The following is a 27,850-nucleotide window of genomic DNA, read 5'->3' as shown; positions in this document are numbered from 1 at the left end:
GCACTGCTCTGTGGCGTGTTGAGGTAGAAAGCACCGCCTCGTGAACTCCATTAGAGGTGTGTTAATGGGTGACAGACAGCAGAGGTGTGCTTGTTGCAGTGGGATGTGTGTGAGTCAGGATAAAAGGAGTAGAGAAGCGCTGGTTTGGACTTGAACCATCTAAAGTCCACACACACATTCAGCCAGACATTTTAACAAGTGGATTTTCTTCTCAGGTTTGGTTCAGGCGTGTGATTGGAGTTTGGAATTAGCACCTCTGGGAGTGTTCGCATCAGAAGGATCAGATTTCAGAAGTGTGTTATTGATCATTGGTGTGTAAAGAAACTCCAACATCTCTTTACTCTTCTGTTTGACTCCATTCTGATCTGTTTTCATGATTCGGGATGAAACAGCACACAGGAAGAGACGTAAAATCCTCACGAGCCCAGAAAACCAAAACAATTTTTTTTTTCACTTTGCAACAGGAATAAAACCTTAATAAATCTGCTTTCACCAGGAAAACAAATTGCAGCAAAAGGTTATAAAAAGTGTTACTCACACTTTATGACATCTTAATCAAACTTCTGCATTCAGCAGTTGGCATCAGATTGTAAACTGCTTTCAGCTCAATACCTCGTCTCCTTGAAGAGCAATAACACCAACAAGAACAAGTGTGTTGCACAAATTGGAGCCCGTCTCACCATTATGCCAAACTAAAGACTGAGTGGAGTCTGAAAGCTTGTTTTCATTGTACTTCTTACTGTCTCGGTGTCCTTGCATGCTTATTTTCTCTGCTTAAAGAAAGCCATGATGTCAAACCTCAAGAAAATGAACGGTTGTTGTAAAATATCATTTAGATTGGAATTTCTAAATCACTATTTAATCCTGAGTCTTATTTGGGTTGATACATTAATAATATGTGTGAGTCCATTTTACAGAATGTCCAAAAGTTTGATATTGGTGTTTTTTTTTTAAAGAAGGGGTCATTTTCCTGGCTGAGACTGGCTGGGGGGAATTTCTTTGTTGCCCTTTAAACCAGGACACCTTTGTTGACCTTTCACAGTGCTGCTACATAAGGAGCTTTTCTCTGCTCTGTATTCTGCCTTCAGCAACCACAAAAGGCCATTGTATAGACAGCCGCTCACCACCAAGATCCAATCATTTTCTCATTTTATTGCTTCAGTCAGGGCTATGGTTAATAATGAGTTGAAGCCTGTTTGTTATTGTATGATTGAGCACAATCTTTCTTTAACACTGTCTAATCTTGGAACATTTCACTAAAAATGCAATTATCCCAATTATTTCCGTTAATTCATGAATTAATTGTGGGTTATTTCTAATTCAGATGCATCCAGGTAAAGACTTTGGTTTAAAGTTCACCTTCCTGCTAAGACAGTCACATTTTCACAAAACACTGATTGATCTTTTATTTTGTTGTTGTTTTATTTTTTCTTGTTTGTCATAATTCATACATAAAAATTGTCATAATTTGGTGTACAAGTGAAACTTTAAAGTAAAGCATCAGGTTCACAAGCAAATCATGAATAAGAAGCAGCCATGTCACAATAAAAGCAATACAATTTAAATATAAACTTTTTTTTCTGTCATTGTAAATCAAGCCATAGCCATATGATGAATTAGGAAGCTAAAGCCATGTACCTAGTCTTATTTAGTTCATCCTATTGCTAATTTATGTCAAAGATTGTCTGGTTAAATGGATCCAAACTCAAGGTGCAGTAGACAGGAAGTACAGATGACTTATGTAAACAATCAACCAAAGCGATGCTGCTATCGCAGAGAAGATCCTCGAGGCTTCGGGTCAAAAAGTCTAAATGTAAAAAATAACTTAAAATATTTAGTTCATTCCAGAAAAAAATTATGAAATGAGCTACAGAAGCCACAGAACTGTGGCGTGACCCAAAAACAATAAACTTAAAGATATGCAGAAGGGGAGCTAATTCCCCTAAATGAAACAAGAAGTAATATCTACAAAACTACAAAACCCAAAGATACATGTATGATATGTGTGTGTAGAAGTATTTTCACACCAGACAGCACAGTATAGTATTTGTATCCTGTGCATACGTTTTCAGCAGTTTCAGACTAGTTTGCATTCATGTCTATTGCTCATAACAAAAACACTTTACTGTTTCTCCTCCTCTTGCTGTCCAACATTTTCTTAAGACAACGCCACATAATGCTGAATATGCTCCCGTTAAAATAATTGTGAGTTAACAAAATTTGTGAATATCTAAACACATAGCTGTTTAAACATCTGTAGTACATCTGGAATCTCTGTGATCTATAGCTACAAATCCTAATGCCATGGCAAAGTCAGAAACGTTAACACACCTTTGGTCACAGTGAGAAGTTCTTTAAAAACATACAAAAAACACCTCAGTGTCCCCTAAAGGCCAGCCCACACTGTGCGTTTTTCAGCTGTCGAACACGACTGCTCATGTCACACTGTGAAGGTGGCACACTGTATGGTCCAAGTTTTAAGTAAGCCAAACTGCACAACATCTCTCTCCAGCAGGACATGTTGAGTGCACCCCCCAAAATGCATAACTATAAGCCGACAGCTAACCCAAACAGCATTGCTGAAAACAGACAAAGGCGCTGCCTTAATACTGCTTTTATTAGACTCTGAACCAAACTCCAAAGGGAGTGGTCCGCTTGTTCCCACGTGTAATCTCCACTGTTGCTAATGTTGCTAATGCTACTCTCTTATTGTACACTGGTCACTAGCTGATCGCATCACCCTGGGTGTACTTCAATTGGTCAATTTCAGATAGGAGTTGTAGGTATTCAAGCAGTGCTTGAAGACCGTTGGAGGTGAACTTTAGTAATAAGAGTACTCATTAAGCTGTTTCAGAGCCACTCATGCTCGACAGCCACAGACTTGTAATCACCCTCATGCCCATGGTTTTTTGTCACGATTCTGTTCACGACAAAAGATTTGTCTGGGTCAGCCCAAAAACGCAGTGTGGTCTGGGCTTCAAGGCTACCTTTGTGTACAGTCTATCAGGGGTGGGGAACCCTGGTCCATCAAGGGCTGTTATCCAGCATATTTTAGTTCCAACCCTGCTTCAACACACCAGATTTCAATCAGCACGTGATTAACAGGCTTATGCAGAGTCTGATGAGCTGCTGCACAGGTGAATCAACCACTGAATCAAAAGTGTTGGAGCAAAGACATGCAGGATAACGGCCCTCGAGGACCAGGGTTCCCCACGCCTGGTCTAAGTCATCCAGGGCAAGTTCATCTTTAAAGTTTAGTGGAAAACCACTGGACTTTGTTTTCCTTGAAGAGGTTTCGCTTCTCACCGAAGAACCTTCTTTAGTTCTGAAACTTGGGTTGGATGTAGAGGATTTAAAAGGTGTGGTCTGAAATAAACAATTTGATATGAGTTGCTGGTGATGGTTAGGGTTAGTTTGTCTCATTGCTGCTGACAATCCAAACAGGTCGCCAACAAAGCCCACCTGCTCACTGTTTCGGTCACGTCTCAAGTTGTGAGCTTTGGTTTAACATCCTGGGGAGACAAGTCAAGACTGCACTTTAGATGTTGGAAGATGAAACCTAAGGTCACCCCCTTTGTTACACGTTGTTTTTTTTGTGTTTCACACAGACGGCATCTTTCACCCCTCTCTCAAACCATCTATGTTCCCTGTCCAAAATATGGTCATTATTTTCTTTAGATAAGTGACCTTTTCCCTTGAGGTGTAGATGAACTGCTGAGTCTTGACCTGAAGCTCTTGTGTGTTGTGCCATCCTTTCGTGTAGCTAGTCAATTTCTCTGACGTCTGAGCATTCCTTGAAGCACTGGACTGCATATACAGGTCCTTCTCTAAAACTTAGCATAATGGGATAAAGTTAATTATTTTCTGTAATGGACTAATAAACATTAGACTTTCATATATATATTAGATTCATTACACAAAACTGAAGTAGTTCAAGCCTTTTATTGTTTCTAATATTGATGATTTTGGCACACAGCTCATGAAAACCCAAAATTCCTATCTCAAAAAATTAGCATGTTTCATCCGACCAAATAAAAGAAAAGTGTTTTTAATACAAAAAATGTCAGCCTTCAAATTATGTTCAGTTATGCACTCAATACTTGGTTGGGAATCAGGCCAACTGAGCACAGTAATACCATGGTCAGTAAACCATTTACCAGTGGTGTTGGCACTGTGAGCAGGTGCCAGGTTGTGCTGAAAAATGAAATCTTCATCTCCATAAAGTTTTTCAGCAGATGGAAGCATGAAGTGCTCCAAAATCTCCTGATAGCTAGCTGCATTGACCCTGCCCTTGATAAAACACAGTGGACCAACACCAGCAGCTGACATGGCACCCCAGACCATCACTGACTGTGGGTACTTGACACTGGACTTCAGGCATTTTCGCATTTCCCTCTGCCCAGTCTTCCTCCAGACTCTGGCACCTTGATTTCTGAATGACTTGCAAAATTTGCTTTCATCTGAAAAAAGTACTTTGGACCACTGAGCAACAGTCCAGTGCTGCTTCTGTGTAGCCCAGGTCAGGCGCTTCTGCCTCTGTTTCTGGTTCAAAAGTGGCTTGACCTGGGGAATGCAGCACCTGTAGCCCATTTCCTGCACACACCTGTACACGGTGGCTCTGGATGTTTCTACTCCAGACTCAGTCCACTGCTTCTGCAGGTCCCCCAAGGTCTGGAATCGGTCCTTCTCCACAATCCTCCTCAGGGTCTGGTCACCTCTTCTCGTTGTGCAGCGTTTTCTGCCACACTTTTTCCTTCCGACAGACTTGCCACTGAGGTGCCTTGATACAGCACTCTGGGAACAGCCTATCCATTCAGAAATTTCTTTCTGTGTCTTACCCTTTTGCTTGAGGGTGTCAATGATGGCCTTCTGCACAGCAGTCAGGTTGGCAGTCTTACCCATGATTGTAGTTTTGAGTAATGAACCAGGCTGGGAGTTTTTAAAAGCCTCAGGAATCTTTTGCAGGTGTTTAGAGTTAATTAGTTGATTCAGATAATTAGGTTAATAGCTCGTTTAGAGAACCTTTTCATGATATGCTAATTTTTTGAGATAGGAATTTTGGGTTTTCATGAGCCGTATGCCAAAATCATCAATATTAGAAACAATAAAAGGCTTGAACTACTTCAGTTGTGTGTAATGAATCTAATATATATTAAAGTCTACATTACAGAAAATAATTAACTTTATCACAATATGCAAATTTTTTGAGAAGGACCTGTACTTCACCACTGACTTTGAGTTTGGATGTTTTATCTTTGGGGTGAACTAGTCTGTCTGTGAGCTTTACCAGGTTTAAAATGCCCCTTAATATCATATTTGCCTAAAGCCTACTTTTACATGAAGCTTTGTAGTTTTGTTTAATTGTACTAGAACAAAATCATGAGCCAAACCCAACAGGAACTCAAGTACAATTTTGGTGTTTCAGTATTTTAAAACTGCCAATAGGAATAAGGAAGGATGAAAACATTGTTAGTGCTTATTTATATGATTTACATGTTGATAAAAGACAAATCAGCAATTTCCAACAACGGGACTATTATCAAATTCATATACTTAAAAAGCAAAAAAGTAACTTCTTCACCAGTAACTTTGTCCTACATCTAAACCAAATTAGACAATTATTCGTTTTATTTCCCTGAAAGCTTGCCCTTTGTTAGGTATCAAGCGAATGCCCTCAAAGGAATATTAAACCACACAGGTGAGAGGGAGAATCAAAGAGTTCCGTGACAAGAACCCGTACTTGTCACTTAATCAGTTAAAAGTGACCTCACCAATTCGATTTAAAGCCTGGTGGGGTTTTTGCAGCGAGCGTGTCGTCATAGAAATGGAACGGCAGAGAGGAGGAGTGATGTGTGTGAGACGGCTGGGCCTTTACATCAAGGCGGCCACGTTCATCCATCTACTCGTCCTCTCTGCAGAATAAATCTCTGTCACATCTGCCAGATTTACCCTTCAGTGGGCATCACGGAGCTGGCAAAGAAAACTCACCACCTAATCTGCATCGTCTTTATTCTTCTCCAGGCACAGCATGCAACAGAGAGAAGATGACTTGTCTCTCCGTTCTTAGATGTGACAAATGTTTCTAACTCAGAACTGCAGTTAAGGATCAAGCACCTCGCTTTTGTCTTCATTGCTGACAGTAAGAGGAGGGGAGGGACCTATAAAAAATGCTGTGAGAAGCTAATCAGATGGATAGGCTAACAAATAAATAGATAATAAATAAAACTCGGATAATAAATAAAACGAGTTTATGTAAATCAAATGGACCCTGACTTCCAGTTCTGTAGACGTGTGGGCAAACAGCAGAGACAGACACCTTTTGTATTGCCGCTCAAGACATCAGACAGCCCTGTGGGTTTGCTTTTTCTTTTTGCTCAGCAACAGCAAACATTACTGTGACTAGACCTTTAAAGGTTAACTCCTGAGTTTCAAAAGATTTGTGGCGAAGGCAGAAAAGCTATTTTCTTAATCGATTTGCTTTTACTAAATCGAGCTGCTCTTTCATAAGAAAATAAACAACTGCTACTTTTACCAAACGACACAAGCCAGGGTTCTGATAGAAAAAAAAATACAGTGAACCTCCAACTGAATGTCTGGCCACAGAAAGAAACAACAAGGTGCATTAAAGATCTGAAAAGTGATCTTTTCACACGTTCAACAAACTTCAGTAGAACTCCCATGCAGTAAACCCGCCAGAAAGACTAAATCACAGGTACAGAAGGTTTAAATTCATAATAGCAGTTTTACACCGCTCAGTGTTTTTAATCTGGATCTCTCTCCAGGCAGAATGTGTCTGTGACTGTATGTCAGGTTTACCATAACAACAATTTCTATGATGATTTAGTTTCATTTTGAATCTTCTGCTTCTACAAAATCTCCACCCATCCATGAATTAATCACCGAAGGAACAGACACTCTAGCATTTGTATGATGAGATGCCCTAAAACCCTTTTCGTGGAACTCTAAAAAAAACTTTTTTAAATAATTATGTCTAAAAATATACGGTGAAACTCTAGGATTTGAAAATCCTGACAGATCTATGTCACGCCGGGGACACACTGGCCGCCGAAGCGCCGTGAAGAGGGGACCGCCTTCATTCGGTGCCCTTGTTATCCTATTCTATAAACCACATGGGCCGCCGAAGCGCCGGCGCCGTGCAGCGATCGTTTCGGCATCTGCTCAAATTTTTTTCGCGAGCCGCGGGTGAACCGCGTCAATTCTGGCAGGAAGTCAAACCTCCACATAAGAGGTAGGCCGGTAAATTTAACAAAATAAAGCATTTCAAAATACAATTCCACGATAGTCAAATGTGTTCATAAACAGACACAGCATAAAAACCACACACACACACACACACACACACACACACACACACACACACACACACACACACACATATACACACACACACACACACACAGCAAACTTGTGTGTGTGTGTGTGAGACCACGTGAAGGAGGTGTGGTTTTGGGTGTCTTTCAACCGGAGCAAACAGGTCAGAGAGACAGAAAGTCGTAGGCCAGCTATTAACAACTGGTTCACACCATAGGTTCACACACACACACGGACAAACACACACACAAACAGCAAAGGGGAGGGGGGTGTCGAGGAAAAGAGCAGAGTGGAAATGGAGGACACCAAGTGGTTAAAAGAAAAACTACGAGGTGCGCCTCGACCGGAGCAAAGAAACAAGCGTCTGGTCTGAACTAAGGAGCGGCGAGCAGCGGCCGAATTTCATGAGCACTTCGCCTCCCGGCAATTCGGCGGCCGGTGTGTCCCCGGCCTCACACTGTCACGTAACGTTCATGGACTCATCCATATAGACTCGCGACAGGGAAGGCTGTTGTTTTAGCATCCAGGAAACACCAGAGAACATCTTGGCTGGTAGAAGCTAACCATTAGCATTAGCACCTCCGCCACACAGCAAAACTCCTCCAGGCTTGTGATATTTGTGGAGATAAAACATCAACGTTGCAGAGCAAGCAAAGTCAGTGGTAGAGTCACATTGCTGTTAGCCAATCAGCGGTCAATATCAGGAAATAAGACATCCAGATCCTGCCATGTTAAGCTCTCCTCTGATGTGGCATTATGCTAGTTCCTGAAACTAGCACATCTGAGCTTTTTGCCCCTTGAGTAGGACTTGCAAGGCATTCATTCCTACTAGAGACCACTACAAATGTTTTGAATAAATCAGTGTCCTGTGCCTTTCAGATATTTTTCAAGTGGGACTAGGAAAACATCTGGAGGGAAGTGTTGAGTAGGCATCCTGATAAGATGCTCATACCACCTCAGCCGTCCCCTTTAAACAAGGGACAGTTTTCCCCAAATGATGATACCCCTTACCTAACGTCTAAAGCCCAGCCACCCACCATATGAATGAAGCTCGTTGTGGCCACTTGTATGTGTTACATTGTTCTTTTGGTCATGATCCCATTCTTGTGGCAACAGGAGAAGGTTTGACCATGATGGTACAGCTTTGCTCTTCCACTGCAGACAAAGCCACCAAGATTAGGAAGTAGAAGTGAAACAACCTTCACTGAAGCACATAAAGAACATAGGATATGTTTATTTATGATATTCATTTTTCCAACATAAGCAATTGACCATTTTCTACATCTGTCTGCATGAAATCACACACTCAGGATTGATTTAATATTCTGCATTTGAGAGAGTGAGGTCAGAGATCTTTGATAAGAACTTCCCAGGTGTTTAAATTGGTTTAAAAAATAAAATAAAAAAACAGCAGACATTTCAAATTTGAACAATAAGCCATATTCATGTGGTGGACAGGCACTTTGCTGTTGCCTAACGTTGTCATTTCACTTCAGATAATTTGTTTACCGTTGGATGGCTGCTTGCATTTACACTCCATCAGTATTTCCCCCTCTGTGCTAACTGCCCCCAATTTCATCGCTCTTTGCCAATCAGGCCTGGAAATTGCCGTCACAGACACACATCCAGCCCACTTCAGAAGAATAATCAGCATGCTGTCTGTGCGGTGTGTGGCCACACAGCAACAAAGCTTAGCTTATGATCATTATCAAAAACTATTACCCCTCTGGCCTGAGCAGTTTATACCAGCAATTTAGAAGCACAGGAACGTCTCACAACACGGAGGAGACGGTTGGGTGCTGGTGTTATTTAGTAGACAAGGAGCACAATGTCTTTGTTTGATGTCATTGCTGCCAGCTGTATTAGAGGGGTGCAAAAGTCAAAGTAGTGGAGAGAAACAGGTGTTGAAGTGAATATGTTTGTCCTCAAATGTGCTTGTGTTGCTATAGGTGACAGGCAGCTTGTTAAAGTTGTCAGGTTATAGGGACTAAATTGAGTTATTCCTATAGACTGGATGGGAATGACCACTTTGTGAAACAATTGGCAAGAATATGACGTTACAGGCTTTTTTTCACTCTTTTGGTTGAACTATAAAACAACACCCATGCATAATGAATTGCCGTTTGATAATGAAAGTTTGGGGAGACAGAGAGTGTTAGACCCAGAGTACAAATGCAAGTGAAGAAGCAGCTTAAAAAGGTGTAATAAACCAGGAACCAAGAAAACAGTTGTCAGGACAACAGTACAAGGAACCTGGATAACCACACAGAAATCAGGAGCTAACCCTAACCCCAACCCTAATCCTAATCCTAGCCAACATCAGGATCTGACAGGAGGGAAATAAATTGGTGTGCTTTTAAAAGTTTTATTTGAACATCTTGCAAAAGGAATAACAGTGTTTTCAAAATTTTGTTAGGAAGGCCGAGCGAAGGTGGAAAAAGGATGGGCTCCAGAGCTCGCTTGACCTACTAAGGGCACATTCGATTTCAGAAAGCTGTGAAAGATGTAAGGAGAAAGTACTTTGCCAATGTAATCTCCTTAAACTCACAGAATGCTAGGATACTTTTTAAGACAGTGGACTCTATTTTAAATGTGAATGAGCCCCTTTCGATTAAGTACACAGTTGAGTCATGTAAAAATATTTTGGATTTCTTTGTGGACAATGTAGTGGGGACAAGGGCCTCGATTCCACCACTTAAGCATGACCCCTCTACACAACTCTGTTCCAAAGGCACTGGAAGGTTTTCAATTATTAACTTTTGCAGAGCTTGAGGATCTGGTCATGAGACTCAAGCCAACAGGGGCGGTAACTGATGTTCTCCCGGCCAGGCTACTGATAGACATCTTTCCGGTAGTGGGTGACCATGTACTGCAAATTGTGAATAGCAGCTTGCTATCTGGGGAAGTCCCCGTTTCCCTAAAGCAGGCGGTGGTACGACCTCTGCTAAAGAAACCAGGATTGGACCCAACAGTCTTGTCTAATTTTAGACCTGCATCTACACTCCCTTTCATTTCTAAAATCATAGAGAGGGCTGTGTTTATCCAACTGATGTCTTTTCTACAGGAATGGGGAAATGGAGAAGTATTTCAATCTGGGTTCAAACCTTTTCATAGCACCAAATCTGCATTGCTGAAGGTCCTTGATGACATTTTACTGGCCAATGATTCTGGTGATGCTGTGGTTCTGGTGCTCTTGGACTTGACATCAGCCTTTGATACCATTGATCATGGCATTCTAATAAATCGACTGGAGCAGTGTGTGGGTATTATGGGCCAGGCACTCAAGTGGATAAGATCATACTTGACAGAGAGGAGTTTCTGTTTGAAGTTGGGGGACTGTTCCTCTGACCTGGCTGAGCTGCTTTGGGGAGTGCTCCAGGGATCAATTTTAGCCCCTCTGTCTTTCTCCCTATACCTCGTACCCCTGGGTGACCTATTTCGCTAGCATGAAGTGTCATTCCATCTGTATGCTGATGCTTGCCAGGTTATTTTTCCCATTAGGCGTGGTGGTTTATGCACCATTCAACCTTTGCTGGACTGCCTGGAGGATATCAAGCTATGGATGGCTCAGAACTACTTGTGTTTCAACCAAAATAAGACTGAAGTAATCCTATTTACTCCACCAAAGACCCTAGGAGGTACCCAAGGGCTTGATCTTTCCATACTGGCACCACATCAGAAGGTGGTAGTCACTAACCTTAGGGGGGAAGCTGGACGCAGAGCTCAGATTTGATTCTCAAGTAAACGGAATGGTGAAATCTTGCTATTTTCATCTCTGGCAGATAATGACGATTAACCCATTTCTTTCACATAGTCATTTGGAAACTGTGATCCATGCCTTTGTTACCTGCAGGCTGGATCATTGCATTTCGCTATATGCGGGGTGCAGGCAAGCTCCAATAGCACGCCTCCAGGCAGTTCAGAACTCTGCAGCTCGGTTGCTAACAGGGGACGATTATTTGGGGCGACGGTGGCACAGGAGTTAAGTGCTCGCCCCGTAACCGGAAGGTTGCAGGTTTGAGCCCCGCTCAGTCTGTCGCTGCCGTTGTGTCCTTGGGCAAGACACTTAACCCATGTTGCCTGCTGGTGGTGGTCAGCGGGACCGGTGGCGCCAGTGCTCGGCAGCCTTGCCTCTGTCAGTGCACCCCAGGGCAGCTGTGGCTACATTGTAGCTCATCCCCACGAGTGTGCGAATGTGTGTGTGAATGGGTGAATGACTGACTGTGTTGTAAAGCGCATTGAGGGGTTCTAGGACTCTAGAAGGCGCTATATCAAGTACAGGCCATCTAACAGGTACCAGGAGGTCTGAACATATTACACCGGTCCTGGGTGGCTTGCATTGGCTCCCTGTCTCCTATCGCATCAGGTTTAAGGTAATCCTGTTTGTGTTTAAGGCGTTAAAATAGGGGCATCTAAATAGCTGTCAGACATCATCCACCGGCATGTCCCGGTGCGTTCCCTTAGGTCAGCTGACCAGAGACTATTAACTGTGCCCAGGTACAGCTTGAAGTCTCGTGTGAGCCGTGCCTTCTCAGTGTTGGGACCAAGACTCTGGAATGAGCTGCTGACTGAAAGCAGGCCCAGTCAATTGAGAGCTTTAAAAGCCGACTAAAAATCCATCTGTTCTCATTGGGTTTGGGTGGGCAGCATCACTTCGAATGTTTATGGATTTGATTCTGGTAACAGGACTGATCTGGATTGCTAAACTGTACACGGGAATTCTTGTTTTTTTTTAATGGTTATGTTTGTTTTATTGCTGTGTTTTTTATTGGTGTACAGTGCTGTGTTTGTCCGCTTTGGGCATGTGAAAGCGCTTTAAAAAGTTGATTTGATTTGAACTTTTTAGGGTTTCAAACAAATCTGCAAGGGATGTGCACAACTGCTGACTCAGTTAGCTGGAATCTGCTGAAGAATTTGAAAATGGTGCTGAAAGTTTCTCTTTTTCTCCTTTAAATCAGCTGAAGCCTTAAAATAATTGTGTTGCTAAAGTATTAGTGAGGAAAAAGTAGAAGTTTTTAAATAATTAGGGATACTTTAGGCTTAATTTAGCGTTTGTCCATGAAAATCTCCACAGATGATTTCTTCTGTTAACCTGAGTAGGAAAGTTAGGAAAGACGACACGAGAAGGAGAAGCAGGAAGGACGAATAGGGGAAGGGGAAGTAGCTTCCTCCCACAATTTCTAGGGTTACCAAAAGAAACACTTTATTGAAAAAAATGGCTATAACTGTCATGAACGGAACTAGAAGGACCTGTGATGGCACCAAACACAGTAAAGCACTTTTAAAAGTCTTTATTAGACATGGCATTACCCGAGGAGCTGAGCTGCAGAATGCCAAACAGGGAAAGTCCGAAGACGAGGTAGAATAATCCAAGGAGGGCACGACGAGAAGGAAGGTCAGAGAACGAGGCAGGGTTTGGGATCCGGGATGGCAAGGTACATAAAAAGCAGGAGAATCTACTAACAGGAATTTTCAATAATCTGGCACTGGTTGGAGAGCAGGCTGGGTGTTATATAGCAGGGGGAGCAGGTGTGTGTGAGGAGCTGATGACAGGGTGCAGGTGATGGTAATTAAGTGGATGAGGGCTTGACTGAGGAGGCAGCAGAGGTAGAGGAGGGTGTCAGCCTTGGAGTCACGACAATAACTCAGTATTTAAGTGTCCCAGAGTGCCGTCTTCTTCCTGTAAAAGCCTTTGTGCCATGTTAAAAACACATTAATGAAAGTGGTTTCCTAAAATTGGCAAAAGTTACATTAGAGTGAGTAATAAATATTCTTTATGGTTGTTTCTCAGATGCGTGACTCTTACTTTCAGTTTACAAAATGTCCTTAATCAGTTAATTTTAGTGTGTGAACCAATAGATTAGTTTGAATTGAAGCATTTTGAGCAGCACAGCAATGCTGACAAATTATATCTCATGTGTTTGCAATGTTGCTTATCATGTAAAACAACTTTCACTGAGCTTATGAATATATTGAGTGAAATATCTAAAAAAAAAAGGGCATTTTTACAAATGTTAAGTGGAGATCTGATTTATGAAGCAACAAAGCAACATCTCTGTAAACGTGTGACAGCAACTTGGCAGGAAGAGAGCTAACTAATTATCAGGCAGAGATGCCAAAAGTAACACATCATCTTTACTTTATAGTCACATTTATTAGGCACATTATTGTAGAAGTTACCCAGTAATTCTCATTGGCAGTGAAATAGCCCAAAAATCAAACCAAAGGGATGATTTCATCTACACATCTAATAAAATAGTTTATTTTGGATAAATCAAAAACTAAAACAAATGCACATAAACCATCCTGAACACAATAAAAACATACCACAACTTTAAGTAATGTTTCAGATATTTTACTCTCGGTTTCTGTTATGAATGATTAACATCCGACAGGAAGCTTAATGAACAACTATTTTAAAGTAATGCGTTTTAAAACAGAGAGGTGTGACCAGCTAACAGCTAATAACCATGTCTTATTTAGGCAAAAAACAATTATTTTACAGTTATTCTGGAGCAATTACGATATTAAAACTAAAAAGGTGTCGTGCCTCCATGGAAATGCTACAGCTAACTGCTGCTATCTCTATATTTTGCTAAATGACCAAGTCAAGTTCAATTTAGTTTACCTCTTTAACTTTAGAATACAACATACTTACTTTGTAACTCATCCCAGTAGCTGTTAGCTCATCAATCCGGTCAGGATAAATATTTATGGAGCTATCCTCAACAAGTAAGATACTGACTGTTTATAATCTTTCCCAAATCAGAGAAATCTGAACTATCAGTTTACATTCAGGGTAAATTCTGAGTTGAAAGGCTCAAATGTGTTAATTTTGTTCGGGGTGACGGTGGCACAGCAGGTAAGTGCTCGTCCGTAATCAGAAGGTTGCAGGTTTGAGCCCCTCTCAGTTTCTCGCTGTCATTGTGTCCTTGGGCAAGACACTTAACCCACCTTGCCCGCTGGTGGTGGTCAGAGGGACTGATGGTGCCTGTGTACGGGAGCCTCGCCTCTGTCAGTGCACCCCAGGGCAGCTGTGGCTACATCGTAGCTCATCTTCACCAGGGTGTGAACGTGTGTGTGTGTGTGTGTGTGTGTGTGAGTGGATGAATGTAAAGTGCCTTGGGGGTTCCAGAAGGTGCTATATCAAATACAGGCCATTTACCATTTACACTGTTCGCTTTGCCAAGAAGCAGCTCAGAGGAAAAGGTTGTGTCCACTGATGTTCCCCGACCATCTAAGTTGAGTCCACCCACCATCACTACATGTTGGCATGAAGTGACATCTGTGTGTTTTGAAGAGGGAACTTTGTAAGCACAAATGCCTCCAGATTACAGGAAAGCAGGACTGACAAGGCTTCTGGTGTTTGCTGTAGGCTTTCATAGCGGCGCTGATGTTGTTTTCTAAAAGGCTTAAACAGAAAATGTGATATGCAATGAGATTGTTTGTCAGTGCAGTTTTATCACATGGGCAACTACATTAAAACAAAACAAAAAAAGTTATCCTTGAGCTGCAGCCAGTGTTGGTAACCAATAATGAATATTTCATAAAGCTCTATCCAACCCATAAAGCGAGGCGAGTGTGACTATCAGTCTCATCATTATGTTCAAATCCATCTTTTGTATTTATTTTTTTTTCCTGCCTGTCCACTTGTAAAACAAACACTGTATGCAGCCTGATAAAACACTTGGCCATCTCTGCTGTGACGCCTGCCATTATGAGTACATTTTATCTGTTGGAATGCAAATTCATGAAGCAGGGAAGATAAACATCAGTGCTGCTGGAAGACACTGCCTTTATGCCCTCTCTCTCACTGCACATTAGCTGAGCGTGACAGTTGCCGGGGCACAATCAAGATGGATAGCCACCAATGATGAATTTAAAACAAAACATTAAAACAATTACAAATGGCAGACACGCAAAGGCCTCGCGGGCATTCCCTTTATCATCTACAACACGGCCAGAAGAAGTGAGATTTCATGGACATCAGGGGCTGCGGACGGTTTACTAAATCTCTTTAAGTTGGTGTCTTCATCTCCAGTTCACGTGAAATTGGGAGGTCATCAAGGAATCACGAAGCATAGAATGGATTGTTCTGACACAATCCAAAACAAACTAATCCTCCACGGATTGATCAAGGGAGAGCATGCTTTAATAAAGAGGAAAAGGTCTTTGAACTCGTCAGTTTCTGAGCAATACAAGTAAATACTCTTAAACATAACAATGCACACAAAGAAATCTAATTGCTAGATGTATATATGACACTGTGTTCATGAGTTCTGTAAACACAAGGCCTATGGCCACTGATTGTAATTACTGTTATAAAACAGTAACTCCTGTGGGCTGGTTTCCAAGGTAACTTCAGTTCAAAGAGAATGGTTCACATATTCTAGTTAGCATAAGTGCACCTGAACACCACCTAACCCTCCTCCCCTGGCTGCTATTGATTAAAAAAGTCTGGGGAAATAGAGCGACTTACTTTGCAGACTGGTCTACTTTTTTAGCACACACTTTTGCATAATGGGAAGCAGGGACATAAAAGAGATGCAAATGACTAGGAGAGAGGAGACGGAGTTTGCGGGTTCAGATGGAGACTGATTGAGCAGGAAGGGTCCCTTCTGTTTTTCTGTCCCATCATTATATCCTTCCTTTGTCCACGTCCCCCACTTCATTGCCTGCTGCCTCTTCAGTTCACTCTGCCACTGGAGTATAGCTTTAAGTGTTTGTTTTAAGAGCTTAGAGGCAGCCTTGTTATTGTGTTGCCTCTGACATATGAAGCCTTGGGTGTTTATTGAGTGTTTGGATAAAAGGATCCTTGATGATCCACAAAGGGGACATGTTTGTATAGGAGATGCTCCTTTAAAGGCGATCCAAGTGTGTCTGCATTGAGATTGATCACCTTCATTAAGGGATGATGAGCATTTGAAACAGACTCAGGTGTTGATGGATGGTGCGTGGAGTCTTACTTCAACAGGGCATATCATATTTTCTGAGCCAGAGTCCTATTTTTCCATTACATGGTAGGCCACAGACAAAGACAGGTGAATTAAACTGCCTTTTGTCCGGCCATAATTCATATTTTGCAGGGCTGACAACATAAAAGTATACCTTGACTTTCAAGATTTGGAGGCTTTTTGTCTCAGTGAGTGAGATTAAATCAAGAGATACATCAAAGCGCTTGGAAAAATGGGGTAAAAGGGAAGTGTCAGTGTTTTGTGGAGGCTTGGGAAGGTTTTCAATTGGTATAAAGTTTCTTTATTATTGTCTATTAACATGACAAATACGAAATCACCTGATGAATGGCAATGGACCTATTCTTTAAAAATTGTAAAGGTTCTTAAAAACTTTATATAGTAGATTTGGTATACTCATTTATTGGTCACAGAGTGTGTGTACCTATCTTCAGGCAACACTTAAGCTTAAAAATTGGAATTTTCCAGTAAAAAAGAAAGTCCACTGAACAGCCATGAACCTTGGAATTACAACTTGGAAAGTCAGAGGTTCCTGACCAGCCCCAGCTTTAACATTCAATATAGTGACCTTGTTTATTTAATTATTATTCGATTAGTTTGCATATTAGCAATTCAAGAACACATATAATATTGACCAAGTACTACTCGTGACCATGTTTCTAAAATGTTTCAGACTGCATATAAACACATTTTATTGCCTTGCATTGCTGATGGTGGTTAGTTTTGCCCCCAATGAAAACAAATGGCAAATACTGATTTTTGGACATACAGCTGGAAACTGTTAAGTTGGGCTGAACGTAATTTATGGATCCAACGTATTTTGGCCACCAATGTAGATGGAATGAAACAAAAAAAAATCCCTCCATGCTAGCATTAACTCCTTAGGCATAACTAGAACCACTGTTCAAGGGAACATGTTTGTTTTTGGTCTTTAGGAGAAAAAACGAAGTACCCAAAGAAAACCCACTCCTGCACAGTCATAACCGCTAAATAAAACCCTTGACCAAATGCAACATATCCCCGTGGAGAGGTTTTCAATTAGGTGAACTAGGACATGGAGGATGGAGGGAAAAGAATCATGTTGCATGACTTGTTGTTAATAGGGTTGTCAACCCTACCTTAACCCTTTCACATTCTTTTCTTTTGCATCATGTGTAATTTTCTCAACAATAATCTTTTCTCAATGAAACTACACATTTGTTTTTACACTCCAAGTGCAGAAAAGGACACAGACAGACAGACAGACAGACAGACAGACAGACAGACAGACAGACAGACAGACAGACAGACAGACAGACAGACAGACAGACAGACAGACAGACAGACAGACAGACAGACAGACAGACAGACAGATAGATAGATAGATAGATAGATAGATAGATAGATAGATAGATAGATAGATAGATAGATAGATAGATAGATAGACAGATAGATATATAGATAGATAGATAGATAGATAGATAGATTGTATTGCTGTTGGTCTACATAAATGTTGTTTATCATGTTTTGGTATTTTTGCAATCATAAAGCCTAAACTGAAACTGTTCTCTGTAGAAAGGTATGCAGTCTGATTAAAGAAGACTACTTCAAAGAGCGCTCTCTGATTCAGAATCCCCATTCAGCACCCTCCAGACAGTGGAGACATCCATTTTCCTCTCATCGTCTTCAGCTATTGCTTCCCTTGGAGACGGCCTCATCCCATTCTTCTTTACTGGCTGCTGTGACATTGAAAGAGACCCCTAATCAAAACATTTGTCTTTCTTTCAGGCTGTGCACAGGCTGGTGAATGAGAGCTGACACCAGAGGGAGACGTATTTGTCCCAATCAGGGCCTCATCTCCGTGTCACCGCCAGGCGAGTGTTTCATCTCGACAGGGCACTGATGAATCCGCCACTTAGCCTTGATTTGGAGGAGTGGCTCGCTGCCGCCAAAGTGCCAGGTTAAATCACAGTATCAGTGGCTCAGGCATCGGCGTTGCAGGGAACACAGGCAATCTGCCTTTACCCTAAATGCTCATAAATGTTGCATTGTTGATCCCTGGTCTATTGTTACCAGAGCTCTGATCACAGTCATGCATTTTAGCATACTTTGTTTAGAGATTATATGGTTGTTTGCAATTTTTGCAATTTTTTTAAAAATTCTCTTATTCTGACTTTAGTTTATTTTGTAACTGGGTAAAATGTGTATTTGTCTTTTGCTATAAACAGATAGCTTGAAAACAATAAAGTATCACAAGTCAAAGTGCTGCAACTGCATGAAATAACTTAATGAATTTAGCTCAAAGCTCTGTTGCTAGGTAAACTGGAGAGATGAGGTCTGTTGTTGGACGCTAGTTCAAACATCCACTTGATAAAATCCCAAAACATCTCTAATGATTGAACCTCATCCTATAGTTGGCACATTGGGTTAGGGATCTTCATTATAAGACTGGAGAATGGGGAAGATCTAAATCAAACAGAGGAGGCCTCAGGTTTCTCCGTTCCAGCACCTATAATGCAGCTCTAAACCTAATTCCAAAACAGTTTCAGTTTTGGTTACCTCCTCCTGCATCTAGTCAAAACAACCATTCTGACACAATAAGTCCTAATGACATCAACGACTTATCAAGGGGTAGGGAGGAGGGATATTTTTAGGTTGTTTCAGCCTGTAAGAAACAATAGACAGCTACAGCTTATATGTGTGACTCTCCCATTTTCCAGTCAGGGTTGACAAAGCCCCTCGAATGAGAAGCAAAAGGTCTTCAAGAAAGCAAATAAGTCCAGTTGCCGTAACTTGAACTCTTTGGAATGAAGAGAAAATACTTCAGTAGTGATGGGACTTATGCCTCCTTTACTTTAAAGGACTGAATGAGAAGATGGACAATTCTCTACAAGGACTCAGCTCTCATTGCTCACTTTAAAAATAAAGTTTGATTAGTTTGTGACTGTCACATCACTATCACATACCTTCATTCCCGTTTATCGGGTCAGACGGCTCCACACGTACCACCCATTAACACGAACGATCAGGATAAGAGTATTACACTTGGATTAAGTCAAATGCACGGAGGCTGATGCAAGTCCAAACTGCTAGATTAGTGGAAAAAGCTTTTTTGGGAGAGTGGCAAAGCCTTGCTGGGATCTATGAGTGTGTGGATAGAGAGGCATGAGAGACAGGCTCCTGCTAGCAGAGGTGCCTGTCAAACAGAGTGGGATGTTGTTACAAGACAAGGGAGGAAGGGAAGCTTTATCAAGGTGTGCAGGATAGCACTGACATGAGATAAGAGACCTGAGCAAGAACTACATTATGCCACACCTTCATAAAGAGGACTCTGTCATGACCCAAGTAAAGAGATCCATTTCAGTGTGGGAGCCACCGTAATACTTGACTGCATAAAGCCATTACCTTTCAAGCATACACTCCAACTTTAAGTGCATATGAGGCATTAAGCAGACACTCTATCCTGTAATTTCATTTGGATTCCCAAAGGCTTTTTTTATGTAGAAATCTCCCCGTAAATGGACAAAAAATACTATTTCCAGAAAGCTGTAGGCAATGCCTTTAAAGTGGTGGGAAGGAATGTCGAAGCTGTAGGGTGTGTTGAACGGGGACGTCAGCTTTCAGAGGAAGCTCGGTGTACAGTTAGAACACCAAGAAATATCACTGTCTGCTGATTCTTGGTGTAATGTTAAGGACCTGATTTATCATGTCCTCCACTGTCCTCTGCAAGATTATGCGATTCCCTGGCTTTACGTCATCCAAGGACCAATTGAGACCTCTAAAAACATGCTGCTTTCTCACACACACACACACACACACACACACACACACACACACACACACACACACACACACACACACACACACACACACACACACACACCTTTTCATTCAAAATCTCTCAATCAAAGCCTCATTTGCATTTCAAAGTAGCACTTAACGGCCGCAGCGAGGACATAAATTCACATCTGTTTCCAAATAAATAAATAAATTCTCAAAATGGTATAAAAATGATATAAAAGCAAGTGCTGGCAGAAACCTGTGCTTGTCATATTTTATGCCATTTACAGTACATTAACAAATGCTGTAAAATGCACAGCTGTGCAGGTCTAAGTAGTCAAAGGATTTAGGGGATTAATGCAGTGGCATAAATGTAAGAGTCATGATGAAGAAAAAATCTCCCAAACCGCTAGCAGAAAGTCTAAACATTTATTAATATTGTTCACATTTTATTTTTTCTGTGGGTTTTTACGAGTTTGTAAAAGACCAATTTGGCCTCTTAAAGTCTTTTTAAAATAAATTTATATGACCTTATCTGGTTGTATGTAACGGACTTTGTTTTTTGAAGAACATGAAGGTTTAACCTGAGTTTTGGCCCCTCCTCAGGACTAAATTCACAAAGCGTACCCTCCAGTGGATCATAAATGTAGTTTGATGCTGAATCTCAGGGACCTCTCATGTCAGGTTACAGTCTCAGTGCTTCTGGCCTCCCCTAGGGCACACTGCCACATCCAGCTCAGCATCCTGGTTACTATACTGTGAAGTTTTTTTTTTCTTTTTTTTTTTAGATCTACTTTTCTCTTGTTCCCTCTGCACACACCTCCTGAACTTTCTTCTGCCAAAGGCAATGCCTGGGGGTATAAATCTGCCCCCAGTAGTGTAAGCGCTTTGAACCCCCATGCTCCTCCCATCATGAGATCCAAACCCCTACCTGGTTGTGTCTTTTTTTTGCTAACAATCTCACGTCAGCTTTTCTCTCAGCAGTGTTCATTTTCTGTGCAGGTCAAGTACTTTTTGAGAAGGAATATTATCACTTCTTCAGAGTTTCAGATCACCTGAGGGATGGTTTGCTTTTGAGGAGTGTTTACACACCAGAGCTGTTTTGTCCAGTTGAAATAGACCAATCTTTGTATCTTTACTGTGCTTCATTTGGGCAACTGTGATCGTTCATCCAAACTCAGGTGCAAAGCAAACCAGCCAACTGTGTTTTGTCTGAAACATCAGTGACTCCTGACTGGGACGTAATTTTGGGGACGGGGGACGGGTGGGACATGTCCCCCCCACTTTTTCAAAAGGCAGTTTTGGTCCCCTGCACTTTTTTCCGTCCAAAAACAATATTACGCTCCATTAAATGGATTTGGTTAAGCACTAGGACCGAAACGGAAACCGGTTTCCTATTAGACCCGCCCAAAAGCTAATCTATTGGCTCTGCTGATACTTGCTGACGTATTATTGGCTGTTGCTGCTGTCACTCAAGTTGTAAACAGTCAGAACGTGCTCACGTTGTTTTGCTAGTTTGGAGCCGCTAGGGAACACCGGTACTGAGTCACATCGTCAACTAGACGCTGTGTAATATCAGCTCAGCTCAGCTTCCATTACATAACATTTGAATAAGTGTTCATTTGTGGGTTTTTGGTAGTTAGGCACAGCCAGGAGGCAGCATGTCAAGAAAACGAAAAGTGATAAGAGACTTCTTTCAAAGTCAAAACGTAAGTTGGAACATGTGACACCCCTGCATTAAGCTCAGACTCACCTCCTCCTTCACAAACAAACTCAAAACTAACTTTTACAAACTAATCTCCTCCACATAACTGACTCCTCTGACACAATTTATTCGTATTATTATAATTATTGTTTTATTATTATTACTAGTAGTAGTAGAAGTGTAACTTCAAAACTTTTATCATTTATCTTTATTGTAAACGTATCTATTGCAATGTATATGTTCACATTAAAAAGCTCTGAAAAATGAACAGTATCATCATCGTCAACAGATTTTTTTAAGCTTAATGTCAAAGATGTACACTTTTCATTAGATTTATCTTATTTTTTCCATTTATTTTTTGTGTGTTGAAATGCAACAACTGTTTAAACACTTTTAAGGGAAAAAACATATTTAATATGTTTTTATACACTCAAATGTTAGGGTGATGATCATGTGTAAAACATTAGTTCAGCATGTCCTCTAACACAGCAAATGAACAAACGGCCAGATCTCAGGAGGGACCGTTTATGTATAAATAATTTTTATACTTTTGACTAGGCCTGGGAAAGTAACACATTTTGCTGGACGATATTTTGTCCAACAAATTGTTGATGATAAACGATATCATTGTCAACATTATCTAGACCAAAATAACCACTAATATAATGTTAATATATCATAATAATGCAAGTACACCTTTTAAAATGCAACAAAGAAACCTTCATTTAACATTGAAATGTCCAGAACCAGAACTTCTAAATGAATAAAAATAACAAACAAAAATTCAATAAAAAAGGAATCTCACTCCCTGTTAGAAAATGTTGCACCAAAAACAATAAAAAAAAGACCCAAAACAATAAATACAATGGCCTATCCATTGTCAACAGCCAAAACTGCACTTCAATAATGATAATAAATAAAAATAATAATAGAGTTGTACATTTTTTAACTTTGATATATATATATATATATATATATATATATATATATATATATATATATATATATATATATATATATTGAGGATGGAAAAATTATTGAGATGGGCACGTGACGTGTCAAGGGGTCTTTACATAACACCCCCCACCCCAAATCCGCATAAGCCTGCTGTGTCCCCCCCACTTCTGAAATCAAAATTTCGTCCCTGACTCCTGATGTTGTTCAGTTACAACTAGAAGGACCACCAAACAGTAACTACTCTGTGCCATTGTCTCCCTTTCTTTATATTTTAGTTATAAAAGACAACAATAACCAAAATTGGTTAGAGATGCTCTTTAACTCTAAAATTTCCCAGTCTTGTTTTTTTTTATTATGTTGCACAGAGAAACCAGCGAAAAGTTCTCTGGTAGTCAAAGTGACTACCTTGGACTAAAATAGGTAGAAATGATCATATTTTGTCTCTTTTGTACAATACACACAAAAACCTTTTTAATGAGGATTTATGGGCTCGACACACGGGAGGCGACAAACGACTGCGATCAGCGAAATTTGTCGCCGTTGTTTTTATTACCTGACACACGGGAGGTGACCCGCGGCAAGGCCGTCTACGCGTTCTGTTCCATGGTGAATTAGAAACTTCCTTTGTTTTGTTTGGCTGTGTCAGGTTGGAGGGAATTAAGGTTATTTAAGCGGTTCAGAGTTAATAAAGTGGTAGATATGATGTTTCACAAGATGCTGCTAGAGTTATGTAAAATCTTACTTCTGATTTTACTACATAAAACATAATAATAATCAACTTCTCCTTCATGTTTGCTCGGAGAAGTGCGGAGCATCCTGTCTGCTCATTGGTCAGTGAATGAAACCTCCGTTGATTGGTCCTCGTCCGAGCGACAGCGATGAAAAGTTGAAAATATTTCAACTTTCTGGGATCGCGTCACTGGGTCGCCTGTGCATGACACGTGCACGAGCGCAAAATTTCACACGCACGTTTTTCGCATTTCGCTTGGTAGGAGGGAGACCCGCGATTAAAGCTTTGTCGCGCATGTCTCATTGAAAATGAATGGAGGAGAGGCGATGTCGCCTCCCATGTGTCGAGCCCATTACCCTGTAGGAAAAGTCAGGGACTAGCAAGTAATTACCCCTGTTTCACACAGGAAGCAGAACGGTTTCCTCACGAGCTTCAATGCACACACGTGCACACTGGAAGAGTCTCAGCAGAGGAGTAGCTTCTCCGCCGTGCTCCTTGCTGGACTCGCGAGATCAGAAAAATCCCTCAAGACTTCGAAGGTCACAGTTTATTTGTGCCACCGTTTGATGTCATGTATGATGTTGTTCCACTCCACTGCCAGGATTAAAGCAATGAAAACACACCGCTGCATTTCTAGAACAAGGCAAGGAGTAAATAATCCATTAGGTCACACGTATTGACTTAATCTACACAGTTAAGAAATTGTGTTTTTTTTTTAATAGTTTTTTATTTTTAAAATTACCAGGGGTTTTACACTGAAACCATGTGATTTCCTGTCCAGCCCCATGTTAACTACGGGAATCGTCGTGTCCCAGAAGCAGCATGCAGCAAAAATAAAACCCAATCCTATCTTTAGCAGTGCGCCGCTTCTTGGACGTGCATAAAATTTGGTGCGTCGCTGCTAGTTTAAAACACCCCCATAAACTATAATGGGTTCTGTTTGAAGCAGTGGCGCACTGCTGCCGCTGCACGCCGATGATGCAACGTAGAAAACAAACAAGCTGTATTAACTCCTCTACATTGTCCAAACATTTGCTCAACTTTGGCTCTTTTTGAAAAGTGTCATTTGAAAGTGAACCAAACCTTCTGATGGTATGGAGTCTTTCAGCCTTCCTTGGCCAAGCAAACCAAGTCCCCTGGAATATCCTGATGAGAAAGCACTCTAGGAGCGGTGGTAGGACACTATTTTGGTTCTTTTTTGTATGTGTAGAGTTTATGAGCTAAATCCCAGTGGGTCAACAAGCAACAATGAATGGAGTGACTGGATAGTTCCCTGAGCACTTTCACTTTCATTAACAAACAGGCAGGTTACTGCCATTCCACATTAATCACGGCTTAGCTCTACTGGGAAAAGACAGCTAGAGGAGAGCAGACAGAGGGAAGCGAAAGCTGCATGACCACTGTGGGTGTTCAGAGAGAGGGGAAACATCCTCTACTGCCTTAATGAGAGCTCATTGGGAATATGGACCATTTCAGCCAAAATGCCAAGCTTTAAAAGCAGTCATAAAATATGTGCCATCCACCATGGTGTTGTCTCCAGGGAGTAGCTACACCTCATTATATCAAACAATCTTCCATTTAGAGCTGTTCACGATCCAGGGAAGGTCTTCACCTACTCTCTAGTTAGTGTGCAGGGTTTTGGGGTTGCGGAGGCAAACTGCTCTTATGTGGCGATGACATCAGTTTTAAACCAATTATAAACTCTCTTAAAAATGTCAAAAACATTGCCGGTCCTTTGTAGTTTTCAGAGGCATTCACAGGCATTCTCCTCTGCACTTTTTCCTTTTGTTTGTTTTGCCCGGCCACTGAGCTGACTGTGACTCCAGCCCTCATGCAGTTACCCTTGGTAATATCTTTGGCTGCCATTGCCTAGGTTGTCAGAGTTTTTGTCCCACTGCTAGGCAGGATGCCAGCTGCAAACTGGAAAATTCTGCAGGGCTCACTCTCTCCCATTCTCTCACACACACAGTCCACTATCAGATGCACACACAGCCTTGCACTCATAAATATGGACATGCCCGCGTAGAGAATTGGAGTGCCACTTTTGTGGGCACTAATGGAGATAATGTTGCACCATTAAAGGTCAGGTCAGGTGAGATTAGAATGGCTGGCCCTACACTGACAGGGTGACCTTTAGTAATCTAGTCCTTGCCATGTGACTTGTCCCTGTTCCTCTTTAGCATCTCTGTAGCAGAACCTTGCTAACACAGCGCTGAAATTTGTACTTTACTTGCAATCATATGACATCTAATCAACTAGCTCGGACTTGGGCGTCGAAAAGTCAGCAAGTCAGTAATTGGATCTCCACCTTGGTCCTTCTTGGACAAAACTAAATGTCTACATTCACTAAACCTACAGGTCCTTCTAAAAAAATTAGCATATTGTGATGAAGTTCATTATTGACTGTAATGTACTGATAAACATTAGACTTTCCTATTCATTAAAGTCATTACACACAACTGAAGTAGTTCAAGCCTTTTATTGTTTCTAATATTGATGATTGTGGCATACGGCTCATGAAAACCCAAAATTCCTATCTCAAAAAAATTAGCATATCATGAAAAGTTTCTTTAAACGAGCTATTAACCTAATCATCCCAATCAACTAATTAACTCTAAACACCTGCAAAAGATTCCTGAGGCTTTTAAAAAACTCCCAGCCTGGTTCATTACTCAAAACCGCAACCATGGGTAAGACTGCCGACCTGACTGCTGCCCAGAAGGCCATCATTGACATCCTCAAGCAAGAGGGTAAGACACAGAAAGACATTTCTGAACAAATAGGCTGTTCCCAGAGTGCTGTATCAAGGCACCTCAGTGGGATGTCTGCGGGAAGGAAAAAGTGTGTCAGAAAAAGCTGCACAACGAAAAGAGGTGACCGGACCCTGAGGAAGATTGTGGAGAAGGACCGATTCCAGACCTTGGGGGACCTGCGGAAGAAGTGCACTGAGTCTGGAGTAGAAACATCCAGAGCCACCGTGTACAGGCGTGTTCAGGAAATGGGCTACAGGTGCCGCATTCCCCAGGTCAAGCCACTTTAGAACCAGAAACAGCGGCAGAAGCGCCTGACCTGGGCTACAGAGAAGCAGCAGTGGACTGTTGCTCAGTGGTCCAAAGTACTTTTTTCAGATAAAAGCAAATTTTGCATGTCATTCGGAAATCAAGGTGCCAGAGTCTGGAGGAAGACTGGGCAGAGGGAAATGCCAACATGCCTGAAGTCCAGTGTCAAGTACCCACAGTCAGTGATGGTCTGGGGTGCCATGTCAGCTGCTGGTGTTGGCCCACTGTGTTTTATCAAGGGCAGGGTCAATGCAGCAAGCTATCAGGAGATTTTGGAGCACTTCATGCTTCCATCTGCTGAAAAACTTTATGGAGATGAAGATTTCATTTTTCAGCACGACCTGGCACCTGCTCACAGTGCCAAAACCACTGGTAAATGGTTTACTGACCATGGTATTACTGTGCTCAAATGGCCTGCCAACTCTCCTGACCTGAACCCCATAGAGAAGCTGTGGGATATTGTGAAGAGAAAGTTGAGAGACACAAGACCCAACACTCTGGATGAGCTTAAGGCCGCTATCGAAGCATCCTGGGCCTCCATAACACCTCAGCAGTGCCACAGGCTGATTGCCTCCATGCCACGCCGCATTGAAGCAGTTATTTCTGCAAAAGGATTCTCGACCAAGTATTGAGTGCATAACTGAACATAATTATTTGAAGGTTTACTTTTTTGTATTAAAAACACTTTTCTTTTATTGGCCAGATGAAATATGCTAAGTTTTTTAGATAAGAATTTTGGGTTTTCATGAGCTGTATGCTAAAATCATCAATATTAGAAACAATAAAAGGCTTGAACTGCTTCAGTTGTGTGTAATGAATCTAATATATATGAAAGTCAAATGTTTATCAGTACATCACAGACAATAATGAACTTTATCACAATATGCTAATTTTTTTAAAGGACCTGTACATGTTTTCGTGCTATAATATAGACGGAGTGTAGAAAGAACTGTAAATGGACACTGGTTTTGAAAGGTAAGACCTCTGTTAGTCAGTTTGTTGCAATCTGGACTGACCAGAATACCCTTTGGCATGATACATATCTCACTCTATTGCACCTTTGTGTGTGTGTGTGTGTGTGAGTGTGTGTGTGCATGTGCGTGTGTGTGTGTATGTCAGGGCTTATCCTTCAGCTACGAACGAAGAAGAGTGGGAGCTTCGACTCCCCGGCAGCTTTCGCCCCAACAGGATGACAGCTCATCGCTGCACCTGGCTGCAGAGGAGTAATTAATATGTCACAACCTGAATCTTCCATCCTAAGCTACTTTTTTCTGTGACTACCCATGTAGTTATTTATTTGTTGGCATCACTCTATCGGAGCTCACCTTTTCAGAGA

General features: G+C 41.4%; 1 protein-coding gene across 16 annotated transcripts in view; it reads right to left on the bottom strand.

The window, feature by feature from the left end:
- Positions 1–27,850, bottom strand: part of kirrel3b (kirre like nephrin family adhesion molecule 3b) — a 216,984-nt gene that overhangs the window by 80,305 nt on the left and 108,829 nt on the right. The window lies entirely within an intron of this gene.

This window comes from Nothobranchius furzeri, chromosome 13 (genome assembly GCF_043380555.1).
Source record: "Nothobranchius furzeri strain GRZ-AD chromosome 13, NfurGRZ-RIMD1, whole genome shotgun sequence".
In the NCBI taxonomy this organism is placed as follows: Eukaryota; Metazoa; Chordata; class Actinopteri; order Cyprinodontiformes; family Nothobranchiidae; genus Nothobranchius; species Nothobranchius furzeri.
This window is presented reverse-complemented; position numbering and strand designations above follow the sequence as displayed.